Source organism: Equus quagga, chromosome 19 (assembly GCF_021613505.1).
Source record: "Equus quagga isolate Etosha38 chromosome 19, UCLA_HA_Equagga_1.0, whole genome shotgun sequence".
NCBI lineage: Eukaryota > Metazoa > Chordata > Mammalia > Perissodactyla > Equidae > Equus > Equus quagga.
In genome coordinates this window covers 39,091,164-39,111,595 of record NC_060285.1, presented here as the reverse complement: position 1 = coordinate 39,111,595, position 20,432 = coordinate 39,091,164, and the positions used below count along the sequence as shown (strand labels likewise).

General features: G+C 40.1%; 1 protein-coding gene across 1 annotated transcript in view; it reads left to right on the top strand.

Annotated features, from left to right (window-relative positions):
• The window catches only part of SYT1 (synaptotagmin 1), a 520,201-nt gene that overhangs the window by 493,888 nt on the left and 5,881 nt on the right, over positions 1-20,432 (top strand). The gene's annotated exons all lie outside the window — the stretch shown is intronic.

The following is a 20,432-nucleotide window of genomic DNA, read 5'->3' as shown; positions in this document are numbered from 1 at the left end:
CTTGACCATAGTTCCCTTTTTCATAGAACACTTGACAGGTTTAGAGTTCAAAGACACACTTTGGAAAATGCTAGTATAGATATTCTAAGGCTGGCTACACCATCATCCATGATCGTTAAGACCAGAAATTCACGAGACTCAATTATATGTCATCCCTGACTAGTAGAATGCCTGTTTTGACATGTTGGTTGGTATACACATTGCTCTTGTGTTGAATGTTATTGTGGAGATATTTGAGGCCAGCCTAATTTTTGCTTCCTTGTCTGTGACTTGTTTTTTTCTGCTTCAATGCCTGAGGAATGTCTGTATTCTTGAATTTCAATTATCCAATCACGGATATGTCTGTAGTGTTGAGCATTCTGTTACCAATATTTCCTAAAACATGGTATACTCTTTCAATCTGTAGATGAGGTTATTCTTTGTCTTTGTGAAATTTCCTTGTATAGTGTTTGTGAATACTTTTCCTGTTCCGTTTCTTGGAAGGGATATCAATTTTGCTATGTTAAGTGCTTTGGAACTCCAATCTATTGTCTTCTAATTCCTTTGTTCTTGTATTTACAAGCCTTTCTTCTAGCTCAGTAGTTTTATTTGCAGCCATGTTTGTTTGTTCTTTGCTATGTCACTTTTATTTCATTGTTCTATAAGTAGTTTTTGTCCTCAACCTCCTTAATTCTGTGACCTTCTTGTTCTATCATCTCATTCTTGAGCTCATATTTTCCTGAGTTAATGTTCTCATTAACTTGATTCATAGTACAAAGTACTTCTAAGGAATTTTGTTTTGTCCTTTGGATTATTTTTTCTGTAAGAGTGGGGGTTTTATCTTTCTTTTGCATGCTACGTTCCTTTTTTTTAAGGGTCACTTGGTTTTGTTTGTTTTTATTTGGGAGTGTTGCTGTGGCATGTTTGGATATTTGTCACTGTTTTTCTCCCTCCATCTTGTTCATCCTTGAATAGCTCCATCCAGATCTTCTCTTTGTTCTGGTCTGCTAGAGATGACTTCTCCTTGACTCCATTTCCATTGACTCTAACTAGTTTACCCTCTGAGCTACAGTTTGAGAACTTGGTATTGAATACCACCTACTTTAATGTGGATTGTTGGAGGGGACAGAGAGAGTAGGGGAAAGCTCTGTGGAAGCTGTGTGACTTCAGTGTGAAATTAGAACTCCTGGGCTCTGCTCTGTCCTCTGGGATTTGAGAGGTGTTTTGAACTAAGCTTTAACCCCTCCCTTCAATCAGGACTCATATCCACCCTGAGGGGAACACTCTGGGATTTTTTTTCTAATCATTCAACAAAACTTATTGAGTATCTATTCTCTGCTAGGCACTATTCTAATCAAGGCACTGGGAATATAGCTGTGTGAACAAATAAGACAAAAATCCCCTCTCTCATGAGTTTTTATCCACTGTGGTATCTTTACTGATACAATGTGGTATCAGAAAGAAGCAGCCCATTTCTGCCTAGTAGCCACTCCTCTACTCCTCAGGCAAAAGAGGGAGAAAAATAAGTGTAGTCATTAAGTGCAATTCCCTCTAGATTGGAGGGCAATAGTGAAGTTTTAAGATTCATCAGTTCACCAATAAAGCTTCACAGGGGCAGGGAGCTGCACTGTGTCACTCCACAGTCTTTTTCTTTTTTGGCCAGGATTTTGCATGCGTGTGTGCACGTTTTGTTTTGTTTTGGCATCCATATTAGTAAGTCGTGCTCCTTGCCTTATTTGGTGGCTGGTTTACTGTTGGGGAAGAGGGAGCTAGTGTTTCTTATTGTTGGCATTCACTTTTTTAGTTGTGTGTGCGAGAGAGGGGAAGATTCTGTGGTTTTCACTCCATCACCTTCAGCCTGGAGGCCTCAACGAGTTCTTTTAACTCTAATCAAACATCCTACCTATGGTCTACAGGTATAAGATTGACATGAAATAGATCCTTCCTTGGAATTATTCAAGTGCTTTAAGACACAGATGAAAAAACATACAGCTGAAGTGGTTTGGTTGGTTGCATGCCACCTTTCTTGGCTAAAAAACATTTCAAGGATACAAACTTCAGAGTACTTTTAAGAAGTTGGTTATCTTATCCCTGGACACTAAAAAATGGATTCCTTCATTTCTAGGAAACACATTTGTCAGAAGAGTTCTTCAACTTCATGATACCTTATGCTCAAGATTGTTCTTGCACAATCCCATAAGAATCCGATCTCTCACCTGAATATAACAAACAGGTGTACAGATAGTGGCAGGCAGAGACAGAGACGAGAATAAACGCCTACTCCTAGACCTCTACCAAGAGATGCTCTCTGCTTAGCGTTAGAAACCCCAGCACCAAGATCTATTTGCTGAACCCAAACATTAAAAGAAATAACCAAGCAGTTGTGTCTTTTATTGCACACAGTAAGAGCATTACCTACAAATGTCTCCCAAATAAATCATACTTAATTCAAATTATGAAGAGAATATTTGATAAATGCTGTACTTATAAGTGAATTTGAATGGCACTAGACAGCATCTTCTCGTGTCACTACTGTGCCTCTCATGTAATTTCCCCATCCAGAAATGTAATCCTCAGCCAGTTGCCTTGAAAGCTGGTTACCGTGGAGATGATTATCCGTATTATGATGACCTATTTAGAGGAATTTCTGCTTTGCCAGAAAACAAATAACCATAGAGAGAGCCTTACAAATGAATGATGCTCTTTCCCTGAAAGTGCCTTTACAAACAAATGCCATAGCTGTATTATGTGTGTGTGTGTGCACACGTGCACGTGTGGGTGTGCCTGTGTGTGTGTAGATTTGTTCATCATTAGGATTTGCAAAGATTTTTGTGAAAGGGTTTGTCCTTAAGCACTCCAAGAGTACAGAAAGCAGTGCAAACAACAGCAGGTATAAGCATATAGCCATCTGTCCTCTTCCTGCAATTTGAAATGCATGGCCATTGTTGTATTGATTTCTCAGCAGCGTGAACATAGCTTCCGTTTGCACAGTTTCTTTTTCTTTCTCAACCTCTGTTTTTTGAGGATTTTCTAGGAGTTCTGGAGTTTGGTTGACAGTTGCTTGATGAGGATTGATTTTTACAAGTCAATTGATTGGACATTAATAGTTCCTAAATAAACCGTGTCTACCTGATAGCCATTTTGATTTCCTTAGAATTATGCCACAAAGTCTATAACCTATTTTGGTTTCTCATTTTCCTGTGAAACTTGTGTTCGTGATTGTATGCAGATCTGGCTTTTTAAGTTTAAATGTTTTTCATTAATCATTGTCCTGTTCCTTATAGAAAAGATTGATGCTTCAGCTGCTGCTTTTGGTTTTTTTCCGAGAAATTTTTGGTACTACTTTAATATGCACCTGTAAAAATTCCAGTGATAAAAATTAAACCTTTATTATTATCAAAGAAGCAGGAAAAAAAAACATAAGCCAAGTACTCCCCAAAATAGGACAAACAGACCTAATTTCCTCCTTCTAATCCGACAAGTTCATATTTTAGATCATTTTTCTACTTGTTCTTCTGTTTTCAGGTACACTCCTTTTTCTACTCCCATCTCTCACCCATTGTAACTTCCTCCAAGGCAATGGCAGGGTGTCCACATTTTCTACCATCTTTTCATATTGTCTAGCAAAATGCTGGACATAGAATGAATGTTTAGTAAACCTGACTCCAAGAACTTTCAAAACCTCTTCAGTCATGCTTTCCAACTCAGTTTTCATCGGTTCAGATTCACAATGGCCTTCCAGCAAGATTATGTAGGAATTTCCTTTTTTAAAACCATATACAGTGGATGTTTCTCACAGAGCATCTTGAGTCGAGGTCAGTTAACTCATTTTGGCTCCATTTTCAATTTCTGTCCCATAGACCTATCCTTATGCCTGAAATCAGACTGCTCTGAACTGAGAGCAAATATCAAATTCATATTAGTTACCTCACTAAACTCTTTAGACTGGTCTGACTGCCGTGTTGAAAATGCCGTTGTAAGAAAATTTTCTTTCATTTGAATGAATATAACTCTCTCTCTTTCAATATTTTTGAGAGGGAAATACACTGATATTTTAATTACAAATTTCTCAGCTAAATTTTAACTGCAAAGAGTCTAGCACAACATGTCCCAGTTGGTCGTGTGAAATGTTGACTTCTCTCTATCTAACAGAGTTGTATAGGAATGGTTTTTTTCTAAAAAGCATTAATATTGCTTATTGCCATGTGGGCTTTGACTCATTTCTAAAAGAGGCATTTAAAAAAGCAGAGAGCTTTTCAATTTAATTCAGAGCCCATAAATGGTAGCTTCTCTTAGAACATAATGTCTGCCCTCTTACTCATTTATTCAATAAAGATATTTCTAACTGTCCCTTTAAAATGGCCTTCAGATTAACTAACAAGTTGTGAGTTGTCTGAAGTATGTTCACATCCAGCCCTGCCTGCTAAAAGTTAACCCTTTTGAAACTAGACTTGGAATCCTAATCACCCAGCATATTTCCAACAAGATTCAAAATCAGACCTCTGACTCTGCCCAACAATTCCACTACATTAATTTACTCTGCGTTCTCTTGGATGGCTTTTCAAGGCAGATAATGAGCCTGCCTTAGAATATTTCCTCTGTGTCTAATCTTCACTCCTCGCGGTGACAGTGCTTAGCATTCAGCACAAGCAAACCTTCCCACCCCTAAGCTAAGCTGGGAAGAATGAGAACAGAATGTTCTAACCTCATCCATACCACAGCAGTTATTCAAGGAAAAAAACATATTTCATAGCCTTTTGCTAGATAAACTTGCTTTACAAATAGCTCAGTCTTCTGAAGAGTGATGTGGAATAGCTTTTCTCCGAAAAGACTCCATGGCTTTGTCCTCTCTGCTCTAAGAAAACTCGTGTCCTTAACTGCCAGAGATCCAATGCTAACCATTATATTAACTTACTGCAATTATCCCCGCTGGGAATTTTTGTCAAGTTCTATTCAGCCTGGAGCAGCACCTGTTAGAGTATTTCCGCTAAGAAGCTCAGGAAAGGAGTTGCTGGGTAAATCAGCTGTTTTCACCAAGTCCATTTACCACCCTTTTGGTGGATGATAGCTCTCCTTTACGAGGATTATAAAAGGAGAAGCTGCTTTAAAATGGAGCATCAAAGAGCTTCCATGAAGAAGTGATGTCAGAGCTGAGCTTAATTAAAGAGGTGTGGGACAGGAGCATGAAGAGGAGGCATCCCAGGCAGCAGGCCCCAAGGAGGGATGGAACATAGTATTTAAGGTGCTGGGGCAGAGGCAGCACGGGAGAATATCCTGAGAGATGAAACTGGAGAGGTAAGTGTGAGCCAGCTCATTCAGGCTCTAGTAGTCTAGTTAAGAAATGTGAACATTTAAGTAACAGTATAAGTACTGCACTGAAAACAATATAAGGAGTTACATCATGTTTTAATCATCTCTCCTCATACAATATATTTAGTCTAAAATTGATAAAGTTTATGACTGTTGAATTAGGATGAATGTTCAAAGTCACGAGACTTCTGTGATCACTAATATTAGCTGTGTGATCATGGACGGGTTACTCAGGCTCAGGTTCCTCAGCTGTAAATGGAAGTGAGAACACCTCCCTCTCAGGGTGATCATGAAGAATAAGTGAGATAAACTGTAGAGAGTAAATGGTCAGTGCCTGCGAACAGCTTTTTTAAAATTGGAAAGAATATGCAGTACAGCCCTTAGATGTGGGCAAGAAGGGACCTACCTCGGAACCTAGAGTTGAGAGGGCCCCACCCTGGTCCTCCTCTAGCTGTGCTTCCAGCAAACGAAGAGTCCACAGACCAACAGAACATACTTGTCTGGATTGCACCTATCTCTCCATTCTAGACCAGGCTCTGGGTACCTGAGACCCAAGGTTCCCTGTTAAAATAGTCCCGAGTTGATTCACAAGGTCTTTGAAGGTTTCTTCCCCAAGCATGACCACCTGAAGGCAGGTGCGTACCCTGTGTCTGAGGGGTGGCTAAGGAGCAGCTTTTGGGCTGGTGAATGAAGCTTGTACTTGCAGCCTGAGGCAGCCGCATGTGTGTGTGAAACTTCTTACAGTGCATGTTGAAGCTGAGATTGAGAAGAAAAGGGGGACAGGGCAAGGCTAGGAGCAGACTCACCCACACTGCCAGTTTCCATTGCAGAACCCTAAGGAGTCTGAGAGTTCTCAACTTAATGTCTGTTTGTCAAGATAAAATAATAGAAAATGCATATTTTAACAATTTGTGTTTTAATTTGTAACTTTTAACAATTTAGACATACGGTATATGGACTTCCATTCGTAGTCTTAACCTGGGCCCTGCAAATGTTACAGGCAATTTTATAAAATTCTGCATAGCACACAAAATCCCATTTGTTTAAACCGTCTTGAGATGTATGGATCACCTATTTATGAGATCACATTAGGGTAACCATGAAATTCTATTATGCACAGGAAGACTTGAAAAAGCAAGTTTAAATAAAGACAATCCACCCAGTGACCTCTTTCCCTCTCTAATATGCATAAACACTATCCAAATATCACTGCATTTATAGTTCATGAAATTGTACATCTATATGTGCAGGGGGAGGGAGAAGACATGAGAGCTGATGATTTTTAGAATTAACAAAAGGTTAGTTCTCTCTGTGACACTTGCTTAGACTCCCTAAATGTAGATCCTTGAATTCAAACTAAGCATTTCCAACTGAATGATGGGTGTCTGTCTGATCCGAATTCCTCTCACAGTCATTGCTGTGCAAATCACTTAGCAAGAAAATGTACACTGTCCTATGCTATCTTTCCTGCTACAAAAATATGTGGGTTGATTTAAACTTAACTTTTCAGGAATTTATGTCTTCTCTTCCCAACTGAATTGCAGCCTCTTTGAAGAACAAACTGGGTTCTATAGCTCTCTGTGTCCCTTCTCTCTCTTCCCTGAGAGTCGCTCAATAGATATCTATACTTCACTGATTCACTCAGCCATTTAGCAAATATTTACGGGATCCCTACCATGTCCCGGGCTCTACGTCAAGCATAGGAAGACAGACTTTAACAGGACACTGACTGGAAGACAAATACCTGACACATACCAGGCATCCAGTAAATGAGCAACTGCATGACAGAGTGAATGAATGAATGAATTCTGAACCACAGAACTAAGAAATAATATCAAGAAAAAATGGAATAACCGCTTATCTTAGACCAAAAGTCATCAAGGTGAAAGATGTCAGCCTGTAGAATGTCTGTGATTCAAGAAAATGGAAAATGTGGGAAAAATAAGACCAGCCCTGGCATTTGTATCCCCATCTCTGCGGCCATTAGCATGTGGCTCTGGAATCTTGCAAAGAACTAAATCGCTTCATAGAAACCAGATTTTCTATATAAAAAATTTGACTACCTCTAACACCCCAGTTCTCACTTCTCCCAGATTTAGGGATGAAGTATCTTAGGTGATGTCAATTCCAAATTAATCAGTGTATATAATAACATTATTGTGAGCTTTTCCTGAGATTTGAAATACTGATCTGTGGTGATTGACTTTAATCACAAATTTGCTTCATAAAAAGCAGTAAAATCACCACAGAATTGTATTAGTCCATGTCATTTTCCTATATGCAGTATAATATTGAAGCTATAGTTTATTTTTATCTTCTCCTTACAATATTATAAGAAAACCAGATTACCAAGGTAGAAGTCGGCGTCTCCCTCAAAGCTACTTATCTTCTTGACATGCAGAGCACCCGCTGATTCCAAACAGTGTCACAGCTTTATAAGAGAGAACCATATTTGGCCATCAATGAACCAAAATGAAATATCTCTCTGGAAGGATAAGAGAAATCAACATCCAAATAAAGAAACTTAATAACAAGCCAACTAGTGTTCAAAGTTGTTGCATTTTTTTTAAACAGGACATGCATTATTCATACTGTAAAATCTCAAACCAAAGGTGGGCAGTTTGAGTTACCAACAGTATTATGAATCTTAAAATCATTCTCCCTTCTTCTAAAGGGGAAATGACAGCTGCATCGTTCATCCTCTTGTAGGTCTGCAAGCTCAACAATGTCACTTAAAGGTGACAGCAGGAGGGGGGACAGCAAGGGGAAAGAAGCCTTCCTGAGAACATTAATGGATTTTCTCTTTCAAGCAGAGAAAGAAGCACTGAGACATTTCCAGCCAAGCAAGCTTAGGGCCATTCCCTCACTCCCTAAGACATCTACCCAGCCCCTTGACAAGTTCTCGAAACACCTCAAAATGAGGACATGGAGAGACATTCCTCCACTCCATCTGGAAACATTTCCAAATCTCTCCCTCAGTTATCCTAAGACAGCCTCAGTCCATAAACTTTCTAATGCTTAGACGGCAGAATGTTTAGAAGACACGTAGGCATTTTCAAGCAAGCACATACAAGGAAAAGGGAGTTAATGAGAGTAAAACTGAGTCTGGCCAAACCATCCCAAGAACTGGATGAGTCTAAGGTTAGCCCACTGAAGAGCCCTAACTGTGTTTAGTCATGTTCTGTGTCAGAGCCCTGGGCTCTCTCGTTGCTTTCACTTTGTACTCATGTTGACTGGCCTGGAAACTATCTCTATGCGGATATGGAGTGGCATCCATTTGTCATCTTACACATGCTTTAAAATCCTAGCCATGTTACCAAGTACCACTGTCACCAATGTTGTTTCACCAAGTTGAAATGTCTAATACTATTGTAGAAAAAGCAGCATCTTCCCAGTGACCTTTCATCTGGCCTCAATAAGAGTCGAAGCCCAAACCTCCAGGAAAAAGGAGTCAAGTCAAATTTGCCTTCTGCAGTTTTATTGCCTTACTGAATCCTTGGACTGTTCTGTTTTTGTTTTTGTTAATCAGTTTGTACAAACAGTTTATACTCGCTCATTCCCCCAACTTTGTAGTCATCCAGAAAGAATCAAACATAAGTACCACCGCTCCTACTCCCGTGTGTGGGCCCTTCCTGAAGGATTTTCAAAAGCACAGAAAAAGAGGGTTAAATTATAAATGAAGAACTTCACCTTGAAAATGGAACAGAGAAGATTCAAATTTTGCAAACACATGAACTCCTTCCTCTCCTAAGCGTGGAGCTCAAACCCTCCCACTGCTCTGTGATGTGCTCACCGACACACCACGTCCGTAAGAGCTTCCTCTGCTGTACCCTCTTGTTCGGTTTTTGTACACACATTCCCACACTTAGTCAGGAGGCTGGCAGTCACGCACAGCCCATCTGGCAATGTTAGAAATGATTGCTGGAATTCAGTGGCTTTCTCCACCACAACGAAAAATACTTTCCGTTTAATTCATAAGAATAGCATTTAATAACATAAATACAATAATAACATTTATGCTTTTGTCTCTTCAGAGCACTCTGCCACCGTTAATGAACTAAATTAGCCTTTGCTATTTTATAATCTGTCTCATTAAAATGAGGTTGGTTTTCTCTGTGGCAGTCATTTACGTAATGTTGTTTTCTTCTAGCAAACACTGCACTTAACTAATGTAAATTCATTTTTAAATTGTGTGCTCACATAGAAAATTTTCCCAGAATATATTTTTAATTCTGCCTCCTTACTACATCATTATAGGGAGCATTTTAAACTAGAAAGACACATAAGCCCTTCAATGTAGTCTTCTCTAAGTACTTGTAAATTATTTATAAAGACCCCCTCAAGTAAATGTGTTGTGAGTGCCAGTGATGGAAATGGAAATTGTTTGCTCTGTGAGCCCTATTACTATTTAATTATTTCTATACTGGTAAATGATTGGCTTACTGATGAAATAGGCTTACTCAGTAAGTGCACACAAAAAAAGCTGCAGCTGGCAAAGGAACTCTGAATCCTAAACCCGTCCTTTTTAACTCAGTGCTCTCTGCTACTGCTGGCCCATTTTATACGAGAGCTTGATGGCTCATTCCTAGGAAGTTGATTTCAAGTGGGAAGAAACTATCTCTCTGCAAATATGTGTATGTACTTCCAAGTTTAGACAGAAATGGGATCCTAGCGTCCCTCGGTTGAGAAACTCTACAAACATTGCTTAGTTGCCTCCCAAGTTCTGATCCCTCTCCTTTGGTAAGAGTCTTCTAATTCCTGTTTGAGAAATGACCATATTCTTCTACTCTTAGCCTTGTGCTTAGAATGCAGTTGATCCTACCTCCAATCCCAAAGGTAGGACCCCTGGCCCTCCTGATTGCTCTGGGGATAGACATATGACCCAGGACTAAGCCAACCTAGGGAATCCCATCCTCTTCACCACAGGGATTAACATAAAGTAGACCTCTCATCTATGTTTGTCCGATCAGAATGAACTTGGAATTTTTCCTGGGAATTCTGATGTAGACTCTTTTCCTTTGGATGGTGTAGTGTGATGATCTGAGACTTGTAGCTGGTGTAGTCATTTACATCCTTAAGAGGAAAGCTTAGGACGTCTTGGGGAGGCCACCATGTGGAATTTGAAGAGGACTCCATAAAAAACGGGGTAGAGACACACGCAAATCTGGGACCTTGGAGATATTGTTGAAACTATATTAAACAGGGAACAGACTGAACTGCTATAACAAAGAGACTCCAAACTAGAGAGGCTCAAAAAGATAGACATTCTGTTTGAAATATCCATAGATGGGTGTGGGCAAGATTGGTGGGCAGCTTTGGGCTGTGAGGTCATTTAGGGACCCAGAATCTCCCTATCTTGTTGTCCTGTCCCCCTAGAGTGAAGGGCATGAAGCTTATTTTAAGGCAGGGTTTATCAATCTCAGCTCTATTGACCTTTGGGGCCTGATAGTTCTTTACTGTAGAGAGCTGTCCTATACATTGTCGGATACTTAGCAGAATCTCTGGCCTCGACTCGCTCAATGCCCATAACACCCTCCCTCCAAGTTAGAACAATCAGAAATGCGTCTAGACATTGCCAAGTGTCTGGAGGGCAAAACAGCCATCCATGAGAATCACTGTTTTAAAGACATGCTATAGAGGTTACATACATCATTTCTATTCACATCCAATAGCCAGGAGTTAGTCATTTGGCCATACTGAGTTGCAAAAGAGTCTGGGAGAAATAGTTCTAGCTGGGTGACCTGGTTCCCAGGTAAAACTTCAGAAGTTCTATTGTCTAAAAAGAAAGGGAAGATGGGCTTTAGGGGACAATTAACAATCTTAGCCACACAGCCCTACTTCTGGACTTTTCCATCATATAAGCCAATAAGTTACCTTTACAATTTACATCATTTTGAAATGAGTTTTCAGTCACTTGAAATTCAGAACCCTAATTGATAAAAGTATTACTTTCCTCACCCCACATTACAAGTTGAAATTTAGAGAACATTATCCAAAGAAAAAAGGATGAAAGGACTAATATCTAAGTTACTCAGAAGCTGTTACACCAGTAACAGCTAAGTTACACTAGTAGCTCAGAAGGGATTGAACAAAACAGCTGAAATGAGGCAATTTCTTATCAAGATAAGTCTTTGGTTGAAATGGAAAGGCCATGGTTACAAGGGCCCACGGTCACTGTGGTGGTTAAGAAAGAAGACAGTATAATTATGCAAAATTGTCAAAATGAAAACTGCAGGCATCTTGCATTATTTGGCTTTGAACTGCTGCTTTCTAGTTCTCGGTGTAAATACAAAAAGCCTTTAGTGGTTCCTTTGTTTCTCACACAAAAGGATCATTGCTTACAGCCAGCTGTTTTGCAATTATATTTCTATGAAGTTAGCATAATTTGACATTGGAATGCCTAAGGGAAAAAGGGGGATATGAGAGTATGGGATAGTAATGCAAGAAGCGCCCATGTTACACGTGGAGAGCCTTTTCAAAGTTCATCTTGAAGCCGGCAGTTCTGAATTCAAAACACATTTTCCTGTTGGAATATTGTTTTTATGCTATTAGATTACCACAGAAGTCCTCCAATACCAGAAAAGAAAGAGATATGTACTTTGCAATAGAGCAAAAAGAAAATGCTGCAGAGCGGAGCAAAGTTTGTCTGAATGTTCTGACTGAGAAAATCATCAGTAAAATCTTCAGGGAACATGTCACTTTTAAACCAAACTTAAGATAGGAAAAGAAAGAAAGGGCATGTCAGGCTGAAGGACAGCCAGTTCAAAGACACAGCATTTGAAATTCTCTGAGAGCAATAGTGAGTATGAGCCAGGAGTAGAGCACAGGGTTCCTGGAAATGAGACGAATGAGTCAGGATGGGGCTGTGAATGCCACAGCAGAGTCTGGGGTTTTTTAGTGGACAGCCACTAAAGGTTTTTAATGAGGGGGATGGTGTGATCAAATATAGTTTTAACAATTATAGGAAGAAAAGTTTGAATTTGAGGGTAAATTGGCAGGATGTGGTGGCTAACTGTTCATGGGAGGTAGAGAAGAAGGAATCAGAGATGGCCCACATTTTCTAACTTTTTGGTCCACGTGGCTCAAATCATGGCAAAAGAACAGGCTTAAAGGGGAGGTGATGAGCTCCGTAGGTTTCTGTCCTAAGGATAAGAGAAGAGCTGAGGTGGTTATGACCTTATGCTACAGCATATGAGATGCACTTACGTTTCTGCAAAGCTTGCCCATCGTGTCCCTATAACCGAAGGAAAACCACTCACTGAATTTTGTACTTAGGTCCAAAGTCATCTTCCAAGGTTACTCTGTATCTTTCTTTGGGATTTATCTGTACATGTAGAAACTGTGTCTGTGGTACCAGTGTTGGTATTCCAGTGCCAGACTTGGCTTAACTGAGCTAGCAACAATATTGAAAGCATAGGGTTGCACTGTAGGATGTCTGAGGAAATTAGTGTGGAGAAAAATCCTACTAAATGTGTGTTAAAATAATATCAAATGCAATTAAACTCATAAAGCATTATTGTTGAGAGTCTTGGGGCAGCTGAAGGGAAAGGAGAAAAGAGAGGGGACTAGGGAGAGTTTAGTGGGAACAGTGCTGCTCAGGCTGCTCAGGCTGCTGTAATAGAACTCCAGAGGCTGGGCGGCTTAAACAACACTGACTTCTCACAGTGCTGGAGGCTGACAGTCCAAGATCATGGCGCCAGCATAGTCAGGTTCTTGGTGAAGGCCCTCTCCTTAGCTTACAACTGTCTTCTCATTATATGCTCACACGGCAGACAGAAAGATCATCTCTCTCATGTCTCTTCTTATAAGGCTCCACCTCGTGACCTAATCACTTCCCAAAGACCTCACCTCGTAAAACCATCACATTGGAGTTAGGATTTCAGCATATAGATTTTGGGAGGACACAAACATTTAGTCCCTAACAAGTGCCATGACAATGCCAGCTAAGGTGGTAGTGAGAATTATCTGGAAGAGAGAGAACTTCTGCGGTTTCTTTTGATTGCCATACCCAACCTCCCCATTTCCATCCCTCCCATGGACAAAGTCATCAAATCAACCAAGCCTTTGTACAGCATGGCAGATGGTAGAGAAGAAGGGTAACTGGAACAACTTGAAAATCAGGGCAAATATGTGCCCTCACCGTTCTTCCTCCGTGACAAAAAGAGAATGACGGATTCAGTGTGTCCAGGGTATTTCGGATGGAGGTGAGTGGGATGGGATGCAATGCCTGAAGGACTATGTGTAGGTGACAGCTCACTCTACCTCGAGCTAAGTACTGGAGCATCAGGGCCAGATCAGCCTGGTCGTTGGAAGAAATCCCTTCAGAAAGGAAACTCCTACCAATTAATGTGAAAGATATATGTGAGAGGTCATCCACTCAAAATTAATGCCCGAATAGTGACAAAATGGACAAAAAATAATGGCACCAGACCACAGGCTGTCCACCCCATAAGTTATATTCAGAAGTGGGTGCCCAGCTGGCAGAGCTGTGGAACTGCCCTTCTGCCTTCAGAGTTGCTCATTAGCTGGGGGTAATCAAGGCATCACAAAAACAGTCAAATGAGGTCTATATCCTGATCCCTGAAAATGGCCAGTGAGACCAAAGCATTCATCTGGTCACCATTCTGGGACCCTCTGCACTCCTTTCATGTGGCACAGACAGTGCTTCCCAGTCTCCACTGCCTTGGTGGTAAGGTACAATGGATGACTTAGCAAATCATATCGCTGTAGCCTTAACACGATGATTTCCTATCCCTCACTGGTCGGAAAGAGTGAAGAAAGGAAAGGAGGAGTTCTAAGCCTAGGTGGAAACCGGAAGGAAGAAACCAGACTATAAGATTTTCTCACAGTAGGAAGGAATTGGCAGAAAAAGAGAGGAGCTGTAGATATTATCGCTCCCCAACAACAACAAATCTCAAAGCTAGGGCTTCCTTTTCTCTGCTTCCTCATTTTAAGCAGTCTAAGCAAAGTAGATACTTCTACATAATATGCCCAAGTGTATCAACATTTGTTGGCCTCAGTATCTGGAAAGAAAGCAAAATAAATCATAATTTTGACACACACTATCCCAGAGCCTCCGTAATAAGATTCCACTTAGAACTCTTGAGTTTAACTTTTCAGCTCTGGGTAATTTGATCTATTGACTTCAGGAGGAGAAGAAAACTGTACAGGATGTTGAATTCATTTCCCATCTCACACCTCAAGACCACCTCCCACAGGCAGTGATAAAAGAAACTCTTTCTCTTTTTTTCTCATACATGATTAAATTCTCCATTCATGAACCAGTTTCTTAGAGTGGGTATGCTTCTTTCCAGAAATAAATCTGGCATTGGGACAGCTTTGCTGACTTCTGCAGCACATGGAAAGACTTTTTTCCCATTTGCTAATGGTGGGCACACTTTGAGGCACTTTCTATATAGTAACTCAGTTTAATCTTCACAATCCTGTGAGCTAAGTATTATCATTCTCGGTACTTTAAGTTGACAGAACTATGGCACAAAATGTTACATAACTTGTCCAAGACCACACAGCTAGTAGCACAGCCAAGATTGAAGTTAGTCTGGCTCCAGAGTCTGCACTTGTAAACACTTTACTAAATTGTTTCTCCAACATATCACAAAGAGCAGCAGGTTCAGAGTCACAAAACCCTGGTTTGAGTTCTTGAAAAACAATCAGCCTTTCTGAGCCCCAGTATCCTCACTGGGGTTGTTGTAAGGATTAAAGGAGATGATATAATTTTTGTAAATATATACAACCTGTAAATTACTCTACAAATATAAAGGAATATTATTATACTAAACCTTGTAATGGATCTCACTTTAAAAATTATTCTCAACTAACATTTTATCCATGTTCACTAATTTTACCATGGACCCTGAAAATCTGTATGAACTATTATATTCTGATTGTGTGCTCTATGTTAAATTTTTTAAATTAAAAAGACAAACTTTTTGAAGGTTTTTGCTTTGAAGAACAGAGTAATCATTTTTAGAAGTTGGAAAGAATATCAATTTTTTCCAAAAGATCATTTTCTAGATCTATTTACATTTGACTGTCATCCTCAAACCTGGCTAGATAAACAATAGAATCCTCTCTTCAAATTCAGTTTTTTGCATTAGTTTTCTATTGTTTCCATGATAAACTACCACAAACTTAGTTTTTAAAATAGCAGCTATTTCTTATGTTATAGTTTTGTAGGTTAAAAGTCTGACATAGGTCTCACTGGGCTAAAATCAAGGTGTCAGCAGGGCTGCGTTCCTTCCTGGAGGCTCCAGGTGAGAATCCATTTCCTTGGCCTTTTCCACCTTCTAGAGGCCAACTGCATTCCTTGGCTTGTGGCCCCTGCCTCCATCTTCAAAGACAGCAATACAGCTGTTGTATGATGTCTGTCTGTGTCTCTGGCCCTTCTTCTCTCGTCACATCTCTTTCTGACCACAGCCAGGAAAGAGTCTCTGTTTCTAAGGACTCCTGTGAGTAGCTCAGGCCCCCTTGGATAGTCTAGGATAATCTTCTCATCTCAACATCCTTCACCTTAATCACGCCTGCAAAGTCCCTTTTGCCATATAAGGGAAGATATTCACAGGTGCCAAGGAATAGGGTGTGGACATCTTTTGGGGGAGCTATTATTCTGCCTACCATAATTGTGAATGTTGGAAACAAAAACCTCAACTTTGTATATTAGAAAGCCTTGTCAACATGTAAAAGTTAGACGGTGATTTCATTACAGTGTCCTAAAAAACCTCCAAGTCATTAACAGCTATTTCGACAGAAAGGAGATAAAGTCCAGTGAAGCTGATTTCAGATAAAAAGAAAGCCTGACAAATGGTGAGCAAAAGGTAGCAGTGCCACGGTGATAACAAAACCAAACGACAGACCTGAAAATCATCCAAAACGAGGCAATGGGTCTGCACTCATCGCACCTGCAGTTTATGATTGGGAATGAAGACCCTTCTTTCTGATCCCAGTCCATCATTTTCCAGAAGTGAAGTTATAGTCATACACCATTAGAGGCTAGAGAGACATCAAAAAAGAGACCTTTCTTTCTACCAAAGTTAGAAAAACAAAAAGGCCTATCCTTTCTTTAAGATAAATGAAACAAATGAAAGAAGCAGAGTGTCCTGAGTCTTACACTTGTTTCAATGGCAACAGAGATTATCTAAATGGTGTTGAAGGAGGGTTGTTAGTATTTAGATGATGAAGAGTTCCGTGAGTGCTTCTTTTGGGGACCAGATGAAGCGATGCAGTCATAGAGATGTGGAGTCCCTGAGGACAGTAGCCAAATTTCGTAGCTTACCTATTTCCCCACACCATTTATAGGTTTACAAAAACTTAATGGATATTTGGATGTTACACATGGTGTCCAGCAGTTGTACTCAGGAAAAGCAATAGCAACATTAGTGAGCCTCATTACAGCCTATTTTATCATTTCCATTAAATTATGTACTATCATGCAATAAGCAGGACTTTTAAACCACCAAGAAAATCAAAATTGACGAAGATTTGCTTCGTGGAACAGCCCCTGAAACATAACAAATTTCATCATACAGAGTCCTACTTTGCAGGAGACGTGATCCTTACTATTAAAAAATCCATGCCCTGACTCATAGTGAGGTGGGTATATTTCCATTTAGAAGACTCAGCCATAGTTAGGGAGACAGAAACAAGGTCTAGATCCCAGAAGAAGTTACTAATGAGCTAATCAAGAGATTAGGGCCATCTACAAAGGGGTGAGAATTGAGGACAAGACTTCAGTGCAATGAAAGGACCAGAGGACACTTAGAAAATCAAGCCAATCATGGACTGGATGAAAATGGAGAAGACTAGAGAAAATGGAGAAGCAATCTAAGACTTCGGGTGGCTGAAAGATGCTCAAATGTGCTCACCTCTAGTACGTAACATATCAGGCTTAGACAGTCAAGACTTATCCAGGCACAAAAGTTGATAAAGAATAAGACCCCTAACAACCTACAGAATAAAAGAAAATATTTTCAATATATCAGATAAGGGGTTAATATCCAAAATATATAAGGAACTCATATACCTCAATACCAAAAAAGCAAATAATCCATTTAAAAAATGGGTAGGGGGTCTAAATAGATATTTTTCCAGAGAAGACGTACAAATGACCAACAGGTACACGAAAAGATACTCTACATCATTAATCATTGGGGACATGCAAATCAAAGCCATAATGAGATATCACCTCATACCTGTTAGAATGGCTATCATCAAAAAGACAAAGGATAACAAGTGCTTGCAAGGATGTGGAGAAAACAGAACCCTTTTGCACTGTTGGTAGGAATGTAAATTGGTACAGCCACTGTGGAGAAGAGTATAGAGGTTTCTCAAAAAATTAAAACTAGAAGTACCATCTGATCCAGCAATCCCACTTCTGGGTATATATACAAAGGAAATGGCATCACTATCTTTAAGAGATATCTGCATCTCCATGTTCATTGCAGAATTATTTACAATAGACAAAACATAGAAACAGTATCCATTGACAGATGAGTGGATAATGAAAATGTGGGGGGGGGGGGTGTATGTATATATGTACATGATAGAATATTATTCAGTCACAAAAAAGAAGGAAATCCTGCCATTTACAACATGGGTGGACTTTGAGGGCATTTTGCTAAGTGAAATAAGTCAGATGGAGAAACACAAATACCATATGATCTCACTTATATGTGGAATAGATTTAAAAAAGCCAAACTCATAGTGGTTGCCAGGGGCTAGGAGTGGTGAGGAAAACGAGATGCTGGTCAAAGGGCACAAACCTCTAGTTATAAGATGAATAAGTCCTGGGGATCTAACATACAGTTTGGTGACTACACTTGGCAATGCTGTCTTGCATACTCGAAAGTTGCTAAGAGAGTAGAGCTTAAATGTTCTCACCACAAAAACAAAATTGTAATTTTGAGAGGTGATGGATGTGTTGACTAACCTTATTGTGGTAATTACTTCACAATATATATGTACACCAAATCATCACACTGTACACCTTAAACTTACACAATGTTATATGTCAATTATACCTCAATAAAGCTGGGGGGGAAAGAATAAGACCTCTGAGTTTCTGCCAGCCTTGGTTATGATGAAGATGGGAATTTTGCCTGCAAAGTAAGTTGCCTTGGTACCTGTATCACAGTGAGTTTGAAAAGGCAAAGAGTAGCCTTCACAGCAGCCCCAAACCTGTTCCTCTTCCAGCCGTCTGGCCTGCCTTGTAAATATCATGAAATTACAATAAACCTCAGAATCGTTGTCAGAATTGGCAGATTCAGCTTATGAAAGTGACAGATCAGCAGTGTTACCTCTCTGACCTCACCACCTTCTTTCCTTCTTGCCTTCTTCTTCTTCTGCAAACACGTGGAAAGACATGCACTTTAGGGCCTTCATGTCTACTGTTCCTTCTCGCTGGTATGACCTTCCACTGCATTTCCAAATAAGTGGATCCTTCCTGTCATTCGGTTCTTAGCTCAGACCTGGCCTCCTCAATGAGGACTTTGCTGATCATCCTTTCTAAATTACCTTGTTCTCCCCGAGGCATTAATCACATCACATCAGAGCTCGTACTGAAATCTGAAATTATCTTGTTGGGTTTTTAATTTGCTTACTCAAATGGCAGATGCACAAGGAATTTTCTTGTCACTTACTGTGTTAAATGAATAAATAAATAGTCATCGTGCTTCTCTTGAGAAAACCTATGTCTCAGCTAGGTTGACGAAATTTCAAAGCACGAACATAGGAGCATAAACATTGATTTGTTGGTATTTAGTATTTGGGTATTTAGTCAGTGCCAAGGAGCAACTGGAGACGTGACCATCTTTGTGAAAGCACAAGGGGTTGGGATGGAGGAGCCAGGGACCTTCGTAAGCAAATGAGACCTCTAACCAAAACTCAGGATTGGCTGTGAGCAGCAAGATGGATTGTCAGTAAAAAAGGCCATTTTTTTCCCTTCATTTGCAATTATTTGCAGTAGATTGTTTTTAACAGACCTACTATTTAGTTGACAGAGCTGGTTTCTCATCTCTAGGTCTGGTTTTTAAAGGTATTCTTCATTTTGATGAAAGCCTTCATTACGAGTCCCTTGATGGGATGCAGCATTAAAAACAAAAACAAAAGCAGCCTCTAAACTACACATATCCAACCAACGTGGACGCTGGGGCAGTGGGAGGAAGACAGCACTGAGGATAAGGAGACCCAGATTATGAGGCCCTGAATAAGTTCCACTCATTCACTCAACAAAAAGTGAATAAAGCCAGGAACTGTTCCGTAAATTCAATTAGTGAAGATGGCAGGCAAAGTTCCTGCCCCTCAGGACTTAGGTTCTTCTGGGAGATGGGAAGAGGGAGTCAAAACAACCTTTTCTGCTGGGCAGTTCTATCTTCTACAAATACGTGGGCATTAGACTAGATTATTTGTAAAGTTTCTCCCAGCTCTACATGTTCTGAAAGAGAGGAAAGAAATTTTGGAAGGCTTAGCAGTGGTTATTTTAGGAGAGTAAACTCAGGGATGATTAAACATTTTTTCTTCTTTTGGTTTAGCCTTGCTTTCTGATATTTTTTCCATAATGAACATGCATTACATATGAAATGGAAAAATGTTTAAGAAAATAGTAGAGAGATTTTGCTGTCAGACCTGGATGTTGGTTTTAGTGACCTGAAGGTATGTCAGTCATCCATTAGTCACGAGAACTGTAAATGGGAATCGTCTGACCCCTCCAAGGACTTCTTTATTACTTCACCTTGACCTAATGAGGCTTTGGGGAAACTGCTAAGGGAATCTTTCTGCTCCTTTTCTCATCACCTCTGTGTGTACTGGCTTCTTCTCTTTTCCCTGAACCACTGAAGCTCTTCCCTCCCAGGGATGTTCAGGCACAGGTCTTGGATCTCCCTCTCTCTCTCACACGCACACACGTATACACACACACACACACACACACACACACACACACACACACACGGGTGACCTCGTCTCACCCTTCGACATTCTCATCTCAGTTTAAATATTACCTCCATGAGAAGCCTGACCTGAGCAATTTAAATACAATAATTCCATTCCTTCCTTGGACTCACCATCCCATCCCTGGTATTCTCTGTAGTATCCCTATTCTGCTCTTTTCTTCTAAACTTGTACTTTCC